Source organism: Elgaria multicarinata, chromosome 20 (genome assembly GCF_023053635.1).
Source record: "Elgaria multicarinata webbii isolate HBS135686 ecotype San Diego chromosome 20, rElgMul1.1.pri, whole genome shotgun sequence".
Classification (NCBI taxonomy): domain Eukaryota; kingdom Metazoa; phylum Chordata; class Lepidosauria; order Squamata; family Anguidae; genus Elgaria; species Elgaria multicarinata.
In genome coordinates, this window is record NC_086190.1 from 613,849 (window position 1) to 633,400 (window position 19,552).

The window sequence follows — 19,552 nt, forward strand, 5'->3', positions numbered from 1 at the left end:
TTTTGGAGCTTTCTGAATTTGTCCCAACTTGTCATGTGCATCTGGTGAATTTCGTTCACTTACCTCATTGGGAAGCTGCCTTTACGGCCCATTTTGCGCAATACACGTTTTTGTCCGGAACGGGTATCTGAACGTGGTTTTGGGGTAACTTTTAGAGCTTTCTATATTTGTCCCACCTTGTCTTGTGCATCTAGTGAGTTTGGTTCAGTTACCTGATTGGGAAGGTGCCGTTACCGCCCATTTTCGCAATACGCATTTTTGCCCAGAACCTGTATCTGAACGTGGTTTTGGGGCAACTTTTGGAGCTTTCTATATTTGTCCTACCTTGTCATGTGCATCTGGTGAGTTTGGTTCACTTACCTCATTGGGAAGCTGCTTTTACGGCCCGTTTTGCGCAATAGGCGTTTTTGTCCAGCACAGGTATCTGAACGTGGTTTGGGGGCAACTTTTGGAGCTTTCTATATTTCTCCCTTCCGCAAGCACGGGTGTTAGAACATTGTTTTGGTGCAACTTTTGCTGCTTTCTATATTTTTTCCACCTTGTCATGTGCATCAAGTGAGTTTGGTTCACGTGGTTTTGGGTAACTCTTGGAGCTGTCTATATTTGTCCCAACTTGTCATGTGCATCTGGATAGTTTGGTTCCCTTACCTCATTGGGAAGCTGCCGTTACGGCCCGTTTTGCGCAATATGAGTTTTTGCCAGAATGGGTGTCTCAACGTCGTTTCTGGGCAACTTATGGAGCTTTTTATATTTGTCCCACCTTGTCTTGTGCATATACTGAGTTTGGTTCACTTACCTCATTGGGAAGCTGCGGTTACGGCCCGTTTTGCGCAATACGAGTTTTTGCAGGAATGAGTATCTGAACGTCGTTTCGGGGCAACTTATGGAGCTTTCTATATTTGCGTAACCCTAACCCGGTTAGGTTCCGGTTTAGGGTTAGGTTCCGGGTTAGGGTTAGGGGTAGGTTCCGGGTTAGGTTTAGGTTCCGATTATGGTTAGGTTCCGGGCTAGGGTTAGGTTCCGTGTTAGGGTTAGGGTTAGGGTTAGGTTCCGGGTTGGGGTTAGGTTCCGGGTTAGGGTTAGGTTTAGGTTCCGGGTTAGGTTTAGGGTTAGGTTCCGGATTAGGGTTAGGATCCAGATTAGGGTTAGGGTTAGGGTTAGGGTTAGGGTTAGGGTTAGGGTTAGGGTTAGGGTTAGGGTTAGGGTTAGGGTTAGGGTTAGGGTTAGGGTTAGGGTTAGTTTCCGGGTTAGGGTAAGGTTCCGGGTTAGGGTTAGGGTTAGGCTCTGGGTTATGGTTAGGTTCCGGGTTAGGGTTAGGTTCCAGGTTAGGGTTAGGTTCCGGGTTAGGGTTAGGTTCCGGGTTAGGGTTAGGTTCCGGGTTAGGGTTAGGGTTAGGTTCCGGGTTAGGGTTAGGTTCCGGGTTAGAGTTAGGGTTAGGTTCCGGGTAAGGGTTAGGTTCCGGGGTAGGGTTAGGTTCCGGGTTAGGGTTAGGTTCCGGGTTAGGGTTAGGTTCCGGGTTAGGGTTATGTTCCGGGTTAGGGTTAGCATTAGGTTCCGGGTTAGGGTTAGGTTCCGGGTTAGCGTTAGGGTTAGGGTTAGGGTTAGGGTTAGGGTTAGGGTTAGGGTTAGGGTTAGGGTTAGGGTTAGGGTTAGGGTTAGGGTTAGGGTTAGGGTTACGGTTAGGGTTAGGTTCTGGGTTAGGGTAAGGTTCCGGTTTACGGTTAGGTTCCTGGTTAAGTTTAGGTTCCTGGTTAGGGTTAGGGTTATGGTTAGTTTCCGGGTTAGGATAAGGTACCGGGTTAGGGTTAGGGTTAGTTTCCGGGTAAGGTTCCGGTTAGGTTCCGGGTTAGGGTTAGGTTCCGGGTTAGGGTTAGGTTCCGGGTTAGGGTTAGGTTCCGGATTAGGGTTAGGTTCCGGGTTAGGGTTAGGGTTAGGTTCCAGGTTAGGGTTAGTTTCCAGGTTAGGGTTAGGTTCCGGGTTAGTGTTAGGGTTAGGTTCTGGGTTAGGGTTAGGTTCCAGGTTAGGGTTAGGGTTAGGTTCCGGGTTAGGGTTAGGTTCCGGGTTAGGTTCCGGGTTAGGTTCCGGGTTAGGTTCCAGGATAGGTTCCGGGTTAGGTTCCGGATTAGGGTTAGGGTTAGGTTCCTGGTTAGGGTTAGGTTCCTGGTTAGGGTTAGGTTCCGGGTTAGGGTTAAGTTCCTGGTTAGGGTTAGGTTCCGGGTTGGGGTTAGGGTTAGGTTCCACGTTAGGGTTAGGGATAGGGTTAGGGTTAGGGTTAGGGTTAGGGTTAAGGTTGTGCTCGCTTCGGCAGCACATATACTAAAATTGGAACGATGCAGAGAAGATTAGCATGGCCCCTGCGCATCTGGTGAGTTTGGTTCACTTACCTCATTGGGAAGCTGCCGTTACTGCCCGTTTTGCGCAATACGAGTATTTGCCGTAATGGGTATCTGAACGTCGTTTCGGGGAAACTTATGGAGCTTTATATATTTGACCCACCTAGTTATGTGCATATGGTGAGTTTGGTTCACTTCCATTATTGGGAAGTTGCCGTTACGGCCCAGTTTGCGCATTACGCGTTTTTGCCAGGAACGGGTAACTGATCATGGTTTGGGGGCAACTTTTGGAGCTTTCTTTATTTGTCCCAACTTGTCATGTGTATCTGGTGAGTTTGGTTCACTTTCCTCATTGGGAAGCTGCTTTTACGTCCCGGTTGCGCAATATGCGTTTTTGCCGTGAACGGGTATCTGAACGTGATTTGGGGTAACTTTTGGAGCTTTCTTTATTTGCCCCACCTAGTTATGTGCATCTGGTGAGTTTGGTTCACTTACCTCATTGGGAAGGTGCCGTTATCGCCCATTTTGTGTAATACACTTTTTCTTCCGGAAAGGGTATCTGAACGTGGTTTGGGGGCAGCTTTTCGAGCGTTCTGTATTTGTCCCAACTTGTCATGTGCATCTGGTGAGTTTTGTTCACTTACCTCATTGGGAAGCTGCCGTTACGGCCCATTTTGCGCAATACACGTTTCTGACAGGAACGGGTATCTGAATGTGGTTTTAGGGTAACTTTTGGAGCTTTCTCTGTTTGTCCCACCTTGTCTTGTGCATCTAGTGAGTTTGCTTCACTTACCTCATTGGGAAGGTGCAGTTACGGCCCATTTTCGCAATACACGTTTTCCTCAAGAATGGGTATCTGAACGTGGTTTCGGGGCAACTTATGGAGCTTTCTATATTTGTCCCACCTAGTTATGTGCATCTGGTGAGTTTGGTTCACTTTCCTATTTGGGAAGCTGCTTTCACGGTACTTTTTGCGCAATACGCTTTTTGCCCAGAATGGGTTTCTGAACGTGGTTTGGGGGCAACTTTTGGAGCTCTCTATATTTGTCCCTTCCGCAAGAACGGGTGTCAGAATGTTGTATTGGTACAACATTTGGAGCTTTCTATAATTGTCCCACCTTGTCATGTGCATCTGGTGAGTTTGGTTCACCTTCCTCATTGGGAAGCTGCTTTTACGGCCCGTTTTGCGCAATGTGCGTTATTCCCCAGAACAGGTATCTGAACGTGGTTTTGGGTAACTTTTGGAGCTGTCTATATTTGTCCCAACTTGTCATGTGCATCTGGTGAGTTTGGTTCACTTACCTAATTGGGAAGCTGCTGTTACGGCCCCTTTTGCGCAATATGCGTTTTTGCCAGGAACGGGTATCTGAACGTGGTTTTGTGGTAACTTTTGGAGCTTTCTATATTTGTCCCACCTTGTCATGAGCATCAGGTGAGTTTGGTTCACTTTCCTCATTGGGAAGCTGCTTTTACGGTACGTTTTGCGCAATATGCATTTTTGCCCAGAACGGGTTTCTGAACGTCGTTTGGGGGCAACTTTTGGAGCTTTCTATATTTGTCCCTTCCGCAAGAACGGGTGTTAGAACGTTGTTTTTGGTGCAACTTTTGGAGCTTCCTATATTTGTCCCACCTTGTCATGTGCATCTGGTGAGTGTGGTTCACTTTCCATATTGGGAAGCTGCTTTTATGGCCCAATTTGCGCAATATGCGTTTTTGCCCAGAACGGGCATCTGAACGTGGTTTTGGGTAACTTTTGGAGCTGTCTATATTTGTCCCAACTTGTCATGTGCAACTGCTGAGTTTGGTTCACTTACCTCGTTGGAAAGCTGCCGTAACGGCCCGTTTTGCGCAATACGAGTTTTTGCCGGAATGTGTATCTGAACGTCATTTCGGGGTAACTTATGGAGCTGTCCATATTTGTCCCAACTTGTCATGTGTATCTGGTGTGTTTGGTTCACTTACCTCATTGGGAAGCTGCCGTTATGGCCCGTTTTGCGCAATACGAGTTTTTGCCTGAATGGGTATCTGAACGTCTTTTCGGGGCAACTTATGGAGCTTTCTATATTTGCGTAACCCTAACCCGGTTAGGTTCCGGTTTAGGGTTAGGTTCCGGGTTAGGGTTAGGGGTAGGTTCCGGGTTAGGTTTAGGTTCCGATTATGGTTAGGTTCCGGGCTAGGGTTAGGTTCCGGGTTAGGGTTAGGGTTAGGGTTAGGTTCCGGGTTGGGGTTAGGTTCCGGGTTAGGGTTAGGTTTAGGTTCCGGGTTAGGTTTAGGGTTAGGTTCCGGATTAGGGTTAGGATCCAGATTAGGGTTAGGTTCCAGGTTAGGGTTCGGTTCCGGGGTAGGGTTAGGGTTAGGTTCAGGGTTAGGGTTAGGTTCCTGGTTAGGGTTAGGTTCCGTGTTAGGGTTAGCATTAGGTTCTGGGTAAGGGTTAGGTTCCGGTTCCGGTTTAAGTTCCGGGTTAAGTTTAGGTTCCGGGTTAGGGTTAGGGTTAGGGTTAGTTTCCGGGTTAGGGTAAGGTTCCGGGTTAGGGTTAGGGTTAGGCTCTGGGTTATGGTTAGGTTCCGGGTTAGGGTTAGGTTCCATGTTAGGGTTAGGTTCCGGGTTAGGGTTAGGTTCCGGGTTAGGGTTAGGTTCCGGGTTAGGGTTAGGGTTAGGTTCCGGGTTAGGGTTAGGTTCCGGGTTAGAGTTAGGGTTAGGTTCCGGGTAAGGGTTAGGTTCCGGGGTAGGGTTAGGTTCCGGGTTAGGGTTAGGTTCCGGGTTAGGGTTAGGTTCCGGGTTAGGGTTAGGTTCCGGGTTAGGGTTAGCATTAGGTTCCGGGTTAGGGTTAGGTTCCGGGTTAGCGTTAGGGTTAGGGTTAGGGTTAGGGTTAGGGTTAGGGTTAGGGTTAGGGTTAGGGTTAGGGTTACGGTTAGGGTTAGGTTCTGGGTTAGGGTAAGGTTCCGGTTTACGGTTAGGTTCCTGGTTAAGTTTAGGTTCCTGGTTAGGGTTAGGGTTATGGTTAGTTTCCGGGTTAGGATAAGGTACCGGGTTAGGGTTAGGGTTAGTTTCCGGGTAAGGTTCCGGTTAGGTTCCGGGTTAGGGTTAGGTTCCGGGTTAGGGTTAGGTTCCGGGTTAGGGTTAGGTTCCGGGTTAGGGTTAGGTTCCGGATTAGGGTTAGGTTCCGGGTTAGGGTTAGGGTTAGGTTCCAGGTTAGGGTTAGTTTCCAGGTTAGGTTTAGGTTCCGGGTTAGTGTTAGGGTTAGGTTCTGGGTTAGGGTTAGGTTCCAGGTTAGGGTTAGGGTTAGGTTCCGGGTTAGGGTTAGGTTCCGGGTTAGGTTCCGGGTTAGGTTCCGGGTTAGGTTCCAGGATAGGTTCCGGGTTAGGTTCCGGATTAGGGTTAGGGTTAGGTTCCTGGTTAGGGTTAGGTTCCTGGTTAGGGTTAGGTTCCGGGTTAGGGTTAAGTTCCTGGTTAGGGTTAGGTTCCGGGTTGGGGTTAGGGTTAGGTTCCACGTTAGGGTTAGGGATAGGGTTAGGGTTAGGGTTAGGGTTAGGGTTAAGGTTGTGCTCGCTTCGGCAGCACATATACTAAAATTGGAACGATGCAGAGAAGATTAGCATGGCCCCTGCGCATCTGGTGAGTTTGGTTCACTTACCTCATTGGGAAGCTGCCGTTACTGCCCGTTTTGCGCAATACGAGTATTTGCCGTAATGGGTATCTGAACGTCGTTTCGGGGAAACTTATGGAGCTTTATATATTTGACCCACCTAGTTATGTGCATATGGTGAGTTTGGTTCACTTCCATTATTGGGAAGTTGCCGTTACGGCCCAGTTTGCGCATTACGCGTTTTTGCCAGGAACGGGTAACTGATCGTGTTTTGGGGGCAACTTTTAGAGCTTTCTGTATTTGTCCCAACTTGTCATGTGTATCTGGTGAGTTTGGTTCACTTTCCTCATTGGGAAGCTGCTTTTACGTCCCGGTTGCGCAATATGCGTTTTTGCCGTGAACGGGTATCTGAACGTGATTTGGGGTAACTTTTGGAGCTTTCTTTATTTGCCCCACCTAGTTATGTGCATCTGGTGAGTTTGGTTCACTTACCTCATTGGGAAGGTGCCGTTATCGCCCATTTTGTGTAATACACTTTTTCTTCCGGAAAGGGTATCTGAACGTGGTTTGGGGGCAGCTTTTCGAGCGTTCTGTATTTGTCCCAACTTGTCATGTGCATCTGGTGAGTTTTGTTCACTTACCTCATTGGGAAGCTGCCGTTACGGCCCATTTTGCGCAATACACGTTTCTGACAGGAACGGGTATCTGAATGTGGTTTTAGGGTAACTTTTGGAGCTTTCTCTGTTTGTCCCACCTTGTCTTGTGCATCTAGTGAGTTTGCTTCACTTACCTCATTGGGAAGGTGCAGTTACGGCCCATTTTCGCAATACACGTTTTCCTCAAGAATGGGTATCTGAACGTGGTTTCGGGGCAACTTATGGAGCTTTCTATATTTGTCCCACCTAGTTATGTGCATCTGGTGAGTTTGGTTCACTTTCCTATTTGGGAAGCTGCTTTCACGGTACTTTTTGCGCAATACGCTTTTTGCCCAGAATGGGTTTCTGAACGTGGTTTGGGGGCAACTTTTGGAGCTCTCTATATTTGTCCCTTCCGCAAGAACGGGTGTCAGAATGTTGTATTGGTACAACATTTGGAGCTTTCTATAATTGTCCCACTTTGTCATGTACATCTGGTGAGTTTGGTTCACCTTCCTCATTGGGAAGCTGCTTTTACGGCCCGTTTTGCGCAATGTGCGTTATTCCCCAGAACAGGTATCTGAACGTGGTTTTGGGTAACTTTTGGAGCTGTCTATATTTGTCCCAACTTGTCATGTGCATCTGGTGAGTTTGGTTCACTTACCTAATTGGGAAGCTGCTGTTACGGCCCCTTTTGCGCAATATGCGTTTTTGCCAGGAACGGGTATCTGAACGTGGTTTTGTGGTAACTTTTGGAGCTTTCTATATTTGTCCCACCTTGTCATGAGCATCAGGTGAGTTTGGTTCACTTTCCTCATTGGGAAGCTGCTTTTACGGTACGTTTTGCGCAATATGCATTATTGCCCAGAACGGGTTTCTGAACGTCGTTTGGGGGCAACTTTTGGAGCTTTCTATATTTGTCCCTTCCGCAAGAACGGGTGTTAGAACGTTGTTTTTGGTGCAACTTTTGGAGCTTCCTATATTTGTCCCACCTTGTCATGTGCATCTGGTGAGTGTGGTTCACTTTCCATATTGGGAAGCTGCTTTTATGGCCCAATTTGCGCAATATGCGTTTTTGCCCAGAACGGGCATCTGAACGTGGTTTTGGGTAACTTTTGGAGCTGTCTATATTTGTCCCAACTTGTCATGTGCAACTGCTGAGTTTGGTTCACTTACCTAGTTGGAAAGCTGCCGTAACGGCCCGTTTTGCGCAATACGAGTTTTTGCCGGAATGTGTATCTGAACGTCATTTCGGGGTAACTTATGGAGCTGTCCATATTTGTCCCAACTTGTCATGTGTATCTGGTGTGTTTGGTTCACTTACCTCATTGGAAAGCTGCCGTTATGGCCCGTTTTGCGCAATACGAGTTTTTGCCTGAATGGGTATCTGAACGTCTTTTCGGGGCAACTTATGGAGCTTTCTATATTTTCCTAACCCTAACCCGGTTAGGTTCCGGTTTAGGGTTAGGTTCCGGGTTAGGGTTAGGGTTAGGTTCCGGGTTAGGGTTACGATTAGGGTTAGGTTCCGGGTTAGGGTTAGGTTCCGGGTTAGGGTTAGGGTTAGGTTCCGGTTTAGGGTTAGAGTTAGGTTCCGGGTTAGGGTTTGGTTCCAGGTTATGGTTAGGGTTAGGTAACGGGTTAGGGTTAAGTTCCGGGTTAGGGTTAGGTTCCGGGTTAGGGTTATGTTCTGTGTTGGGGTTAGTTTCCGGGTTAGGGTTCGGGTTAGGTTCCGGGTTACGGTTAGCTTCCGGGTTAGGGTTAGGGTTAGGTTCCAGGTTAGGGTTAGGTTCGGGGTTAGGGTTAGGTTTAGGTTCCGGTTTAGGGTTAGAGTTAGGTTCCGGGTTAGGGTTTTTCCGAGTTAGGGTTATGGTTAGGTAACGGGTTAGGGTTAGGTTTCGGGTTAGGGTTAGTTTCCGGGTTAGGTTTTGGTTCTGTGTTGTGGTTAGTTTCCGGGTTAGGGTTAGGGTTAGGTTCCGGGTTAGGGTTAGCTTCCGGGTTAGGGTTAGGGTTAGGTTCTGGGTTAGGGTTAGGTTCCAGGTTAGGGTTAGGTTAAGGTTTAGTTTCCGGGTTAGGGTTAGTTTCGGGGTTAGGGTTAGGGTTAGGTTCCGGGTTAGGGTTAGGTTCCGGGTTAAGGTTAGGTTCCGGGTTAGGGTTAGGGTTAGGTTCCGGGTTAGGGTTAGGTTCCGCGTTAGGGTTAGTTTCCGGGTTAGGGTTAGTTTCTGGGTTAGGGTTAGGTTCCGGGTTAGGGTTAGGGTTAGGTTCCGGGTTAGGGTTAGGTTCCGGGTAAGGGTTAGGTTCCGGGTTAGGGTTAGGGTCAGGGTCAGGGTTAGGGTTAGGTTTCGGGTTAGGGTTAGTGTTAGTTTCCGGGTTAGGGTTAGTTTCCAGGTTAGGGTTAGTTTCCGGGTTAGGGTTAGTTTCCGGATTAGGGTTAGGTTCTGGGTTATGGTTAGGGTTAGGGTTAGGTTCCGGGTTAGGGTTAGGTTCCGGGTAAAGGTTAGGTTTAGGTTCCGGGTTAGGGTTAGGTTCCGGAAAGGGTTAGGTTCCGGGTTAGGGTTAGGGTCACGTTCAGGGTTAGGGTTAGGTTTCGGGTTAGGGTTAGTGTTAGTTTCTGGGTTAGGGTTAGTTTCCAGGTTAGGGTTAGTTTCCGGGTTAGGGTTAGTTTCCGGATTAGGGTTAGGTTCTGGGTTATGGTTATGGTTAGGTTCCGGGTTAGGGTTAGGTTCCGGGTTAGGGTTAGGTTCCGGGTTATGGTTAGGTTCCGGGTAAGGGTTAGGTTTAGGTTCCAGGTTAGGGTTAGGTTCCTGGTTAGGTTCCGGGTTATGTTCCGGGTTAGGTTCCGGGTTAAATTCCGGGTTGGTTCCGGCTTAGGTTCCGGGTTAGGTTCCGGTTTAGGTTCCGGGTTAGGTTCCGGGTAAGGTTCTGGGTTTGGTTCCGGGATAGGTTCCGGGTTAGGTTCTTGGTTAGGTTCCGGGTTAGGTTCCGGTTTAGGGTTAGGGTTAGTGTTAGGTTCTTGTTTAGGGTTAGGTTCCGGCTTAGGGTTAGGTTCCGGGTTACGGTTAGGTTCCGTGTTAGGGTTAGGTTCTGGGTTAGGGTTAGTTTACGGGTTAGTTTCCGGGTTAGGTTCCAGGTTAGGTTCTGGATTAGGGTTAGGTTCCGGGTTAGGGAAAGAGTTAGGTTCCAGGTTAGGGTTAGGTTCCGGGTTAGGGTTAGGTTACAGGTTAGGGTTAGGTTCCGGGTTAGGGTTAGGTTCCGGGTTAGAATTAGGTTAGGGTTAGGGTTAGTTTCCGGTTTAGGGTTAGGGTTAGGAATAGGGTTAAGGTTAGGGTTAGGGTTAGGGTTAGGGTTAAGGTTAAGGTAAGGGTTAGGGTTAAGGTTAGGGTTAGGGTTAGGGTTAGGGTTAGGGTTAGGGTTAGGGTTAGGGTTAGGGTTAGGGTTAGGGTTAGGGTTAGGGTTAGGGTTAGGTTAGGGTTAGGGTTAGGGTTAGGGTTAGGGTTGTGCTCGCTTCGTCAGCACATATACTAAAATTGGAACGATACAGAGAAGATTAGCATGGCCCCTGCGCATCTGGTGATTTTGGTTCACTTACCTCATTGGGAAGCTGCCGTTACGGCCCGTTTTACCTGAATGTGGTTTCGTAGTAACTTTGGGAACTTTCTATATTTGGGCCACCTAGTTATTTTCATATGGTGAGTTTGGTTCACTTCCCTTATTGGGAAGCTGCCGTTACGGCCCGTTTTGCGCAATACGCATTTTTGCCCAGAACGGGTATCTCAACGTGGTTTTGGGATAACTTTTGGAGCTTTCTATATTTGCCCCAACTAGTTATGTGCATATGGTGAGTTTGGCTCACTTTCCTTATTTGGAAGGTGCCGTGACGGCTCATTTTGCGCAATACAAGTTTTTGCCAGGAACGGGTAACTGAACGTGGTTTTGGGGCCACTTTTGTAGCTTTCTATCTTTGTCCTACCTTGTCATGTGCATCTGGTGAGTTTGGTTCACTTACCTCATTGAGAAGGTTCCGTTACAGCCCATTTTCGCAATACACGTTTTCTGCCGGAAAGGGTATCTGAACGTGATTTGGGGGCAACATATGGAGCTTTCTATATTTGCCCCACCTTGTCATGTGCATCTGGTGAGTTTGGATTAGGGTTAGGGTTAGGGTTATGGTTGTGCTCGCTTCGGCAGCACGTATACTAAAATTGGAACGATACAGAGAAGATTAGCATGGGCCCTGCGCATCTGGTGAGTTTGGTTCCCTTACCTTATTGGGAAGCTGACGTTACGGCCCGTTTTGCACAATATGAGTCTTTGCCGGAATGGGTATATGAACGTCGTTTCGGGGAAACTTATGGAGCTTTATATATTTGCCCCACCTTGTAATGTGCATCTGGTGAGTTTGGTTCACTTATCTCATTGGGAAGTTGCTGTTACGGCCCAATTTGCGCAATACGCGTTTTTGCCCAGAACGGGTATCTGAATGTGGTTTCGGGGTAACTTTTGGAGCTTTCTTCCCCACCGTATCATATGCAACTGGTGAGTTTGGTTCACTTACCTCATTGGGAAGTCGCCGTTACGGCCCAATTGCGCAATACGCGTTTTTGACAGGAACGGGTAACTGAACGTATTTTTAGGGCAACTTTTGGAGCTGTCTATATTTGTCCCACCTTTTCATGTGCATCTGGTGAGTTTGGTTCACTTACCTAATTGGGAAGCTGCCGTTACGGCCCATTTTGCGCAATATGAGTTTTTGCCGGAATGGGTAACTGAACGTATTTTTGGGGCAACTTTTTGAGCTTTCTATTTTTGTCCCACTTTGTCATGTGCATCTGGTGAGTTTGGTTCACTTACTTCATTGGGAAACTGCCGTTACGGCCCATTTTGCGCAATACGAGTTTTTGCCAGGAACGGGTAACTGAACATCGTTTTCGGGCAACTTTTGGAGCTGTCTATATTTGTCCCAACTTGTCATGTGCATCTGGTGAGTTTGGTTCACTTACCTCATTGGGAAGCTGCTGTTACGGCCCTTTTTGCGAAATACGAGTTTTTGACGGAATGGGTATCTGAACGTTGTTTCGGGGCAACTTATGAAGCTTTCTATATTTGCCCCACCTTGTCATGTGCATCTGGTGAGTTTGGTTCACTTACCTCATTGGGAAGCTGCCGTTACTGCCCGTTTTGCACAATACGAGTTTTTGCCGGAATGGGTGTCTGAACGTCGTTTCTGGGCAACTTATGGAGCTTTCTATATTTGCCACACCTTGTCATGTGCATCTGGTGAGTTTGGTTCACTTACCTCATTAGGAAGTTGACGTTACGGCCCAATTTGCGCAATACACGTTTATTCCCAGAACGGGTATCTGAACGTGGTTTTGGGGCAACTTTTGGAGCTTTCTATATTTGTCCTACCTTGTCATGAGCATCTGGTGAGCCGTTACGGCTCATTTTGCGCAATATGCGTTTTTGCCAGGAACGGGTAACTGAACGTGGTTTGGGGGCATCTTTTGGAGCTTTCTATATTTGTCCTACCTTGTCATGTGCATTTGGTGAGTTTGGTTCACTTACATCATTGGGAAGGTGCCGATACAGCCCATTTTCGCAATACACGTTTTCTGCCGGAAAGAGTATCTGAACGTGGTTTGGGGGCAACTTTTGGAGCTTTCTGTATTTGTCCCAACTTGTCATGTGCATGTGGTGAGTTTGGTTCACTTACCCAATTGGGAAGCTGCCGTTACGGCCCATTATGCGCAATACAGGTTTTTGACCGGAATGGGTACCTGAACGTCATGTGCATATGGTGAGTTTGGATCACATACCTCATTGGGAAGGTGCTGTTACGGCCCATTTTGTGAAATACGAGTTTTTTCGGGGCAACTTATGGAGCTCTCTATATTTGCCTAACCCTAACGCGGTTAGGTTCCTGGTTAGGGTTAGGTTCCGGGTTAGGGTTAGGGTTAGGTTCCTGGTTAGGGTTAGTTTCCGGTTTAGGGTTAGGTTCCGGGTTAGGGTTAGGTTCCGGGTTAGGGTTAGGGTTAGGGTGAGGTTCCGGGTTAGGGTGAGGTTCCGGGTTATTGTTAGGGTTAGGTTCCGGGTTAGGGTTAGAGTTATGTTCCGGGTTAGGGTTAGGTTCCAGGTTAGGGTTAGGGTTAGGTTCCGGGTTAGGTTCCGGGTTAGGTTCTGGGTTAGGTTCCGGGTTAGGTTCCGGGTTAGGTTCCGGGTTAGGTTCCGGGTTATGTTCCGGGTTAGGGTTAGGTTCCGGGTTAGGTTCCGGGTTAGGTTCGGGGTTAGGTTCGGGGTTAGGTTCCGGGTTTTGTTCCAGGTTAGGTTCCGGGTTAGGTTCCGGGTTAGGTTCCGGGTTAGGGTTAGGTTCCAGATTAGGGTTAGGGTTAGGGTTAGGTTTCAGATTAGGTTCCGGGTTAGGTTCCAGGTTAGGGTTAGGTTCCGGGTTAGGGTTAAGGTTAGGGTTAGGTTCCGCGTTAGGTTCCGTGTTTGGTTCCGGGTTAGGGTTAGCTTCCGGGTTAGGGTTAGGTTCCGGGTTATGGTTTAGGTTCCGGGTTAGGGTTAGGGTTAGGGTTAGGGTTAGGGTTAGGGTTAGGGTTAAGGTTAGGGTTAGTGTTAAGGTTAGGGTTAGGGTTAGGGTTAGGGTTGTGCTCGCTTTGGCAGCACATATACTAAAATTGGAACGATACAGAGAAGATTAGCATGGCCCCTGCGCATATGGTGAGTTTGGTTCACTTACCTCATTGGTAAGCTGCCGTTACAGCCCGTTTTGCGCAATACGAGTTTTTGCCGGAAAGGGTATCTGAAAGTGGTTTGGGGGCAACTTTTGGAGCTTTCTATATTTGCCCCAACTTGTCATGTGCATCTGGTGAGTTTGGTTCACTTACCTCATTGGGAAGTTGCCGTTACGGCCAGATTCGCGCAATACGCGTTTTTGCCCAGAACGGGTATCTGAACGTGGTTTTGGGGCAAATTTTGGAGCTTTCTATATTAGTCCTTGTCATGTGCATATGGTGAGTTTGGATCACTTACCTCATTGGGAAGGTGCCGTAACGGCCCATTTTGTGAAATACGCGTTTTTGCCAGGAACGGGTAACTGAACGTGGTTTTGGGGCAACTTTTGGAGCTTTCTATATTTGTCCCAACTTGACATGTGCATATGGTGAGTTTGGTTCACTTACCTCATTGGGAAGGTGTCGTTACGGCCCGTTTTGCGCAATAAGAGTTTTTGCCGGAATGGGTATCTGAACGGCGTTTTGGGGCAACTTATGCAGATTTATATATTTGCCCTACCTTGTAATGTGCATCTGGTGAGTTTGGTTCACTTACCTCATTGGGAAGTTGCCGTTACGGCCCAATTGCGCAATACGCGTTTTTGCCCATAACGGGTATCTGAACGTTGTTTCGGGGTAACTTTTGGAGCTTTCTACATTTGCCCCACCTAGTTATGTGCATATGGTGAGTTTGGTTCACTTACATCATTGGGAAGGTGCCGATACAGCCCATTTTCGCAATACACGTTTTCTGCCGGAACAGGTATCTTAATGTCGTTTCGGGGCAACTTATGGAGCATTCTATGTTTGCCTAACCCTTACCCGGTTAGGTTCCCGGTTAGGGTTAGGTTCCGGGTTAAGGTTAGGGTTAGGTTCCGGGTTAGGGTTAGGTTCTGGTTTAGGGTTAGGTTCCGGGTTTGGGTTATGTTCCGGGTTAGGGTTAGGGTTAGGGTTAGGTTCCGGGTTAAGGTTAGGGTTAGGGGGGGTTAGCGTTAGGGTTAGGGTTAGGTTCCGGGTTAGGGTTAGGTTCCGGTTTAGGGTTAGGTTCCGGGTTAGGTTCCGGGTTATGTTCCGGGTTAGGTTCCGGGTAAGGGTTAGGTTCTGGGTTAGGGTTAGGTTCCGGGTTAGGGTTAGGTTCCAGGTTAGGTTCCGGGTTAGTTTCCGGGTTAGTTTCCGGGTTAGGTTCCGGGTTAGGTTCCGGTTTAGGTTCCGGGTTAGGGTTAGGTTCCGGGTTAGGGTTAGGTTCTGGGTTAGGGTTAGGTTCCGGGTTAGGGTTAGGGTTAGGTTCCGGGTTAGGTTCCAGGTTCGGTTCCAGGTTAGGGTTAGGTTCCGGGTTAGGGTTAGGTTCCAGGTTAGGCTTAGGTTCCGGGTTAGGGTTAGGGTTAGGGTTAGGGTTAGGGTTAGGGTTAGGGTTAGGGTTAAGGTTACGGTAAGGGTTAGGGTTAGGGTTAGTGTTGGGTTAGGGTTAGGGTTAGGTTAGAGTTAGGGTTAGGGTTAAGGTTGTGCTCACTTCGGAAGCACATATACAAAAATTGGAATGATACAGAGAAGATTATAATGGCCCCGGCGCATCTGGTGAGTTTTGTTCACTTATATCATTGGGAAGCTGTAGTTACGGCCTTTTTTGCGCAATACGAGTCTTTGCCGGAATTGGTAACTGAACGTAGTTTTCGGGCAACTTTTGGAGCTGTCTATATTTGTCCGAACTTGTCATATGCATCTCGTGAGTTTGGTTCACTTACCTCATTGGGAAATTGCCATTACGGCGCAAAAGCGCAATACGCGTTTTTGCCCAGAACGTGGTTTCGGGGTAACTTTTGGAGCTTTCTATATTTGCCCCACCTAGTGTTGTGCATATGGTGAGTTTAGTTCACTTCCCTTATTGGGAAGGTGCCGTTACAGCCCATTTGCGCAATACGCGTTTTCCGCAAGAACGGGTATTAGAACATGGTTTTGGGGCAACTTTTGGAGCTGCCTATATTTGTCCCAACTTGTCATGTGCATCTGGTGAGTTTGGTTCACTTACCTCATTGGGAAGCTGCCGTTATGCCCAAATTAGCGCAATACGAGGTTTTGCCCAGAACGGTTATCTGAACGTGGTTTTGGGGCAACATTTTGGAGCTTTCTACATTTGTCCTACCTTGTCATATGCATCTGGTGAGTTTGGTTCACTTACCTCATTGGGAAGTTGCCGTTACGGCCCAATTTGCGCAATACGTGTTTTTGTCCAGAACGGGTATCTGAACGTTGTTTCGGGGTAACTTTTGGAGCTTTCTATATTTGCCCCACCTAGTTATGTGCATATGGTGAGTTTGGTTCACTTCCCCTATTGGGAAGCTGACCAACGGCCCATTTTGCGTAATGCGCTTTTTTGTCGGAATGGGTATCTGAACGTCTTTTCGGGGCGACTTATGGAGCTTTCTATATTAGCCCCACCTTGTCATGTGCACCTGGTGAGTTTGGTTCACTTATCTAATTGGGAAGTTGCCGTTACAGCCCAATTTGCGCTATACATGTTTTTGCCTGGAACGGGTATCTGAACGTGGTTTTGGGGCAACTTTTAGAGCTTTCTATTTTTGTCACACCTTGTCATGAGCATCTGGTGAGTTTGGTTCACTTTCCTCATTGGGAAGCTGCCGTTACGGCCCTTTTTGCGCAATACGAGTTTTTGCTGGAATGGGTATCTGAACGTCGTTTCGGGGTAACTTATGGAGCTGTCTATATTTGTCCAAACTTGTCATGTGTATCTGGTGAATTTGGTTCATTTACCCCATTGGGAAGCTGCCGTTACGGCCCGTTTTGCGCAATACGACTTTTTGCCGGAATAGGTATCTTAACGTCGTTTTGGGGCAACTTATGGAGCTTTCTATGTTTGCCTAACCCTAACCCGGTTAGGTTCCTGGTTAGGGTTAGGTTCCGGGTTAGGGTTGGGGTTAGGTTCCGGGTTAGGGTTAGGTTCCGGTTTAGGGTTAGGTTCCGGTTTAGGGTTAGGTTCTGGGTTAGGGAAAGGTTCCGGTTTAGGGTTAGTTTCCGGTTTAGGGTTAGGTTCCGGTTTAGGGTTAGGTTCCGGGTTTGGGATAGGGTTAGGGTTAGGTACCGGGTTAGGGTTAGGGTTAGGTTCCGGGTTAGTGTTCAGTTCCGGGTTAGGGTTAGGGTTAGGTTCTGGGTTAGGTTTAGGTTCCGGGTTAGGGTTAGGGTTAGGTTCTGTGTTAGGGTTAGGGTTAGGGTTAAGTTCCGGGTTAGTGTTAGGTTCCGGGTTAGGTTTAAGGTTAGGTTCCGGGTTAGGGTTAGGTTCCGGGTTAGGGTTAGGTTCTGGGTTAGGGTTAGGGTTAGGTTCCGTGTTAGGGTTAGGTTCCGGGTTAGGTTCCGGTTTAGGTTCCGGGTTAGGGTTAGGTTCCGGGTTAGGGTTAGGTTCCGGGTTAGGGTTAGGTTCCGGGTTAGTTTCCGGGTTAGTTTCCGGGTTAGGTTCCGGGTTATGTTCTGGGTTATGTTCCGGGTTAGGTTCTGGGTTAGGGTTAGGGTTAGAGTTAGGGTTTGGGTTAGGGTTAGGGTTAGGGTTTGGGTTAGGGTTGTGCTCGCTTCGGCAGCACATATACTAAAATTGGAATGATACAGAGAAGATTAGCATGGCCCCGGCGCATCTGGTCAGTTTAATTAACTTACCTCATTGGGAAGCTGCCGTTACGGCCTTTTTTGCGCAATACGAGTCTTTGCCGGAATTGGTAACTGAACATAGTTTTCGGGCAACTTTTGAAGCTGTCTATATTTGTCCCAACTTGTCATATGCATCTGGTGAGTTTGGTTCACTTACCTCATTGGGAAGCTGCGGTTACGGCCCATTTGCGCAATACTCGTTTTTACCATTAACGGGTAACTGAAAGTAGTTTTTGGGCAACTTATGGAGCTTTCTGTATTTGTCCCAACTTGTCATGTGCATCTGGTGAGTTTAGTTCACTTACCTCATTGGGAAGCTGCCGTTATGGCCCATTTTGCGCAATACACGTTTTTGACCGGAACGGGTATCTGAACGTGTTTTTGGGGTAACTATTGAAGCTTTCTATATATGTCCCACCTTGTCTTGTGCATCTAGTGAGTTTGGTTCACTTACCTCATTGGGAAGGTGCCGTTACGGCCCATTTTCGCAATATGCGTTTTCCGCAAGAACGGGTATTAGAACGTTGTTTTGGGGTTACTTTTGGAGCTTTCTATATTTGCCCCACCTAGTTCTGTGCATATGGTGAGTTTGGTTCACTTCCCTTATTGGGAAGGTGCCGTTACGGCCCGTTTTGCGCAATACGCGTTTTTGCCGGTATTGGTTACTGAACGTGGTTTTGGGGCAACATTTGGAGCTTTCTATATTTGTCCTACCTAGTCATGTGCATCTGGTGAGTTTGGTTCACTTACCTTATTGGGAAGGTGCCGTTACGGTCCATTTTCGCAATACACGTTTTCTACCGGAAAGGGTATCTGAACGTGGTTTGGGGGCAACTTTTGGAGCTTTCTGTATTTGCCCCAACTTGTCATGTGTATTTGGTGAGTTTGGTTCACTTTCCTCATTGGGAAGTTACCGTTATGGCCCATTTTGCGCAATACACGTTTTTGCCCAGAACGGGTATCTGAACGTGGTTTTGGGGCAACTTTTGGAGCTTTCTCTTTTTGTCCTACCTTGTCATGTGCATTTGGTGAGTTTGGTTCACTTACCTCATTGGGAAGGTGCCGTTACGGCCCATTTTGTGAAATACGCATTTTTGCCTGAAACGGGTAACTGAACGTGGTTTTGGGCAACTTTTGGAGCTTTCTATATTAGTCCTACCTTGTCATGTGCATATGGTGTGTTTGGTTAACTTCGCTTTTTGAGAAGGTGCCGTTACGGCCCATTCGCGTAATACGAGTTTTTTCCAGGAACGGGTAACTGAACGTAGTTTTCGGGCAACTTTTGGAGCTGTCTATATTTGTCCCAACTTGTCATGTGCATCTGGTGAGTTTGGTTCACTTACCTCATTGGGAAGCTGCCGTTACGGCCCATTTTCGCAATACGCGTTTTCTGCAAGAACGGGTATTAAAACGTGGTTTTGGGGTTACTTTTGGAGCTTTCTATATTTGCACCACCTAGTTCTGTGCATATGGTGAGTTTGGTTCACTTCCCTTATTGGGAAGGTGCCATTACGGCCCATTTTGTGAAATACGCTTTTTTGCCAGGAACGGGTAACTGAACGTGGTTTTGGGGCAACTTTTGGAGCTTTCTATATTAGTCCTACCTTGTCATGTGCATCTGGTGAGTTTGGTTCACTTACCTCATTGGGAAGGTGCCGTTACGGTCCATTTTCGCAATACACGTTTTCTACCGGAAAGGGTATCTGAACGTGGTTTTGGGGCAACTTTTAGAGCTTTCTGTATTTGACCCAACTTGTCATGTGCATCTGGTGAGTTTGGTTCACTTACCTCATTGGGAAGTTGCCGTTACGGCCAGATTCGCGCAATACGCGTTTTTACCCAGAACGGGTATCTGAACGTTGTTTTGGGGCAACTTTTGGAGCTTTCTATATTAGTCCTACCTTGTCATGTGCATATGGTGAGTTTAGATCACTTACCTCATTGGGAAGGTGCCGTTACGGCCCATTTTGTAAAATACGCGTTTTTGCCAGGAACGGGTAACTGAACGTGGTTTTGGGGCAACTTTTGGAGCTTTCTATATTAGTCCTACCTTGTCATGTGCATATGGTGAGTTTGGTTCACTTCCCTTTTTGGGAAGGTACCGTTACGGCCCTTTTGCGCAATACGCGTTTTTGCCAGGAACGGGTAACTGAACGTAGTTTTCGGGCAACTTTTGTAGCTTTCTGTATTTGCCCCAACTTGTCATGTGCATCTGGTTAGTTTGGTTCACTTTCCTCATTGGGAAGCTGCTTTTACGTCCCGTTTTGCGCAATATGCGTTTTTGCCGAGAACGGGTGTCTGAACGTGGTTTTGGGGTAACTTTAGGAGCTGTATATATTTGTCCCAACTTGTCATATGCATCTGGTGAGTTTGGTACACTTACTTCATTGGGAAGCTGCCGTTACGGCCCGTTTTGCGAAATACGAGTTTTTGCCGGAAGGGGTATCTGAACGTCGTTTCGGGGCAACTTACGGAGCTTTCCAAATTTGCCCCACCTTGTCATGTGCATCTGGTGAGTTTGGTTCACTTACCTCATTGGGAAGTTGCCGTTATGGCCCAATTTGCGCAATACGC

General features: G+C 47.6%; 7 pseudogenes; all 7 read left to right on the forward strand.

Moving 5' to 3' along the window:
* Window positions 1-2,292: 2,292 nt before the first annotated feature.
* On the forward strand, window positions 2,293-2,361 carry LOC134411870 (U6 spliceosomal RNA; annotated as a pseudogene).
* A 3,514-nt stretch (window positions 2,362-5,875) lies between these two features.
* LOC134411660 (U6 spliceosomal RNA) lies at window positions 5,876-5,944 on the forward strand (annotated as a pseudogene).
* Window positions 5,945-10,048: 4,104 nt separating this feature from the next.
* Window positions 10,049-10,117, forward strand: LOC134411854 (U6 spliceosomal RNA; annotated as a pseudogene).
* A 606-nt stretch (window positions 10,118-10,723) lies between these two features.
* LOC134411717 (U6 spliceosomal RNA) lies at window positions 10,724-10,792 on the forward strand (annotated as a pseudogene).
* Window positions 10,793-13,198: 2,406 nt separating this feature from the next.
* Window positions 13,199-13,267, forward strand: LOC134411855 (U6 spliceosomal RNA; annotated as a pseudogene).
* A 1,559-nt stretch (window positions 13,268-14,826) lies between these two features.
* On the forward strand, window positions 14,827-14,895 carry LOC134411829 (U6 spliceosomal RNA; annotated as a pseudogene).
* A 2,000-nt stretch (window positions 14,896-16,895) lies between these two features.
* LOC134411723 (U6 spliceosomal RNA) lies at window positions 16,896-16,964 on the forward strand (annotated as a pseudogene).
* The last annotated feature ends 2,588 nt before the right edge of the window (window positions 16,965-19,552 follow it).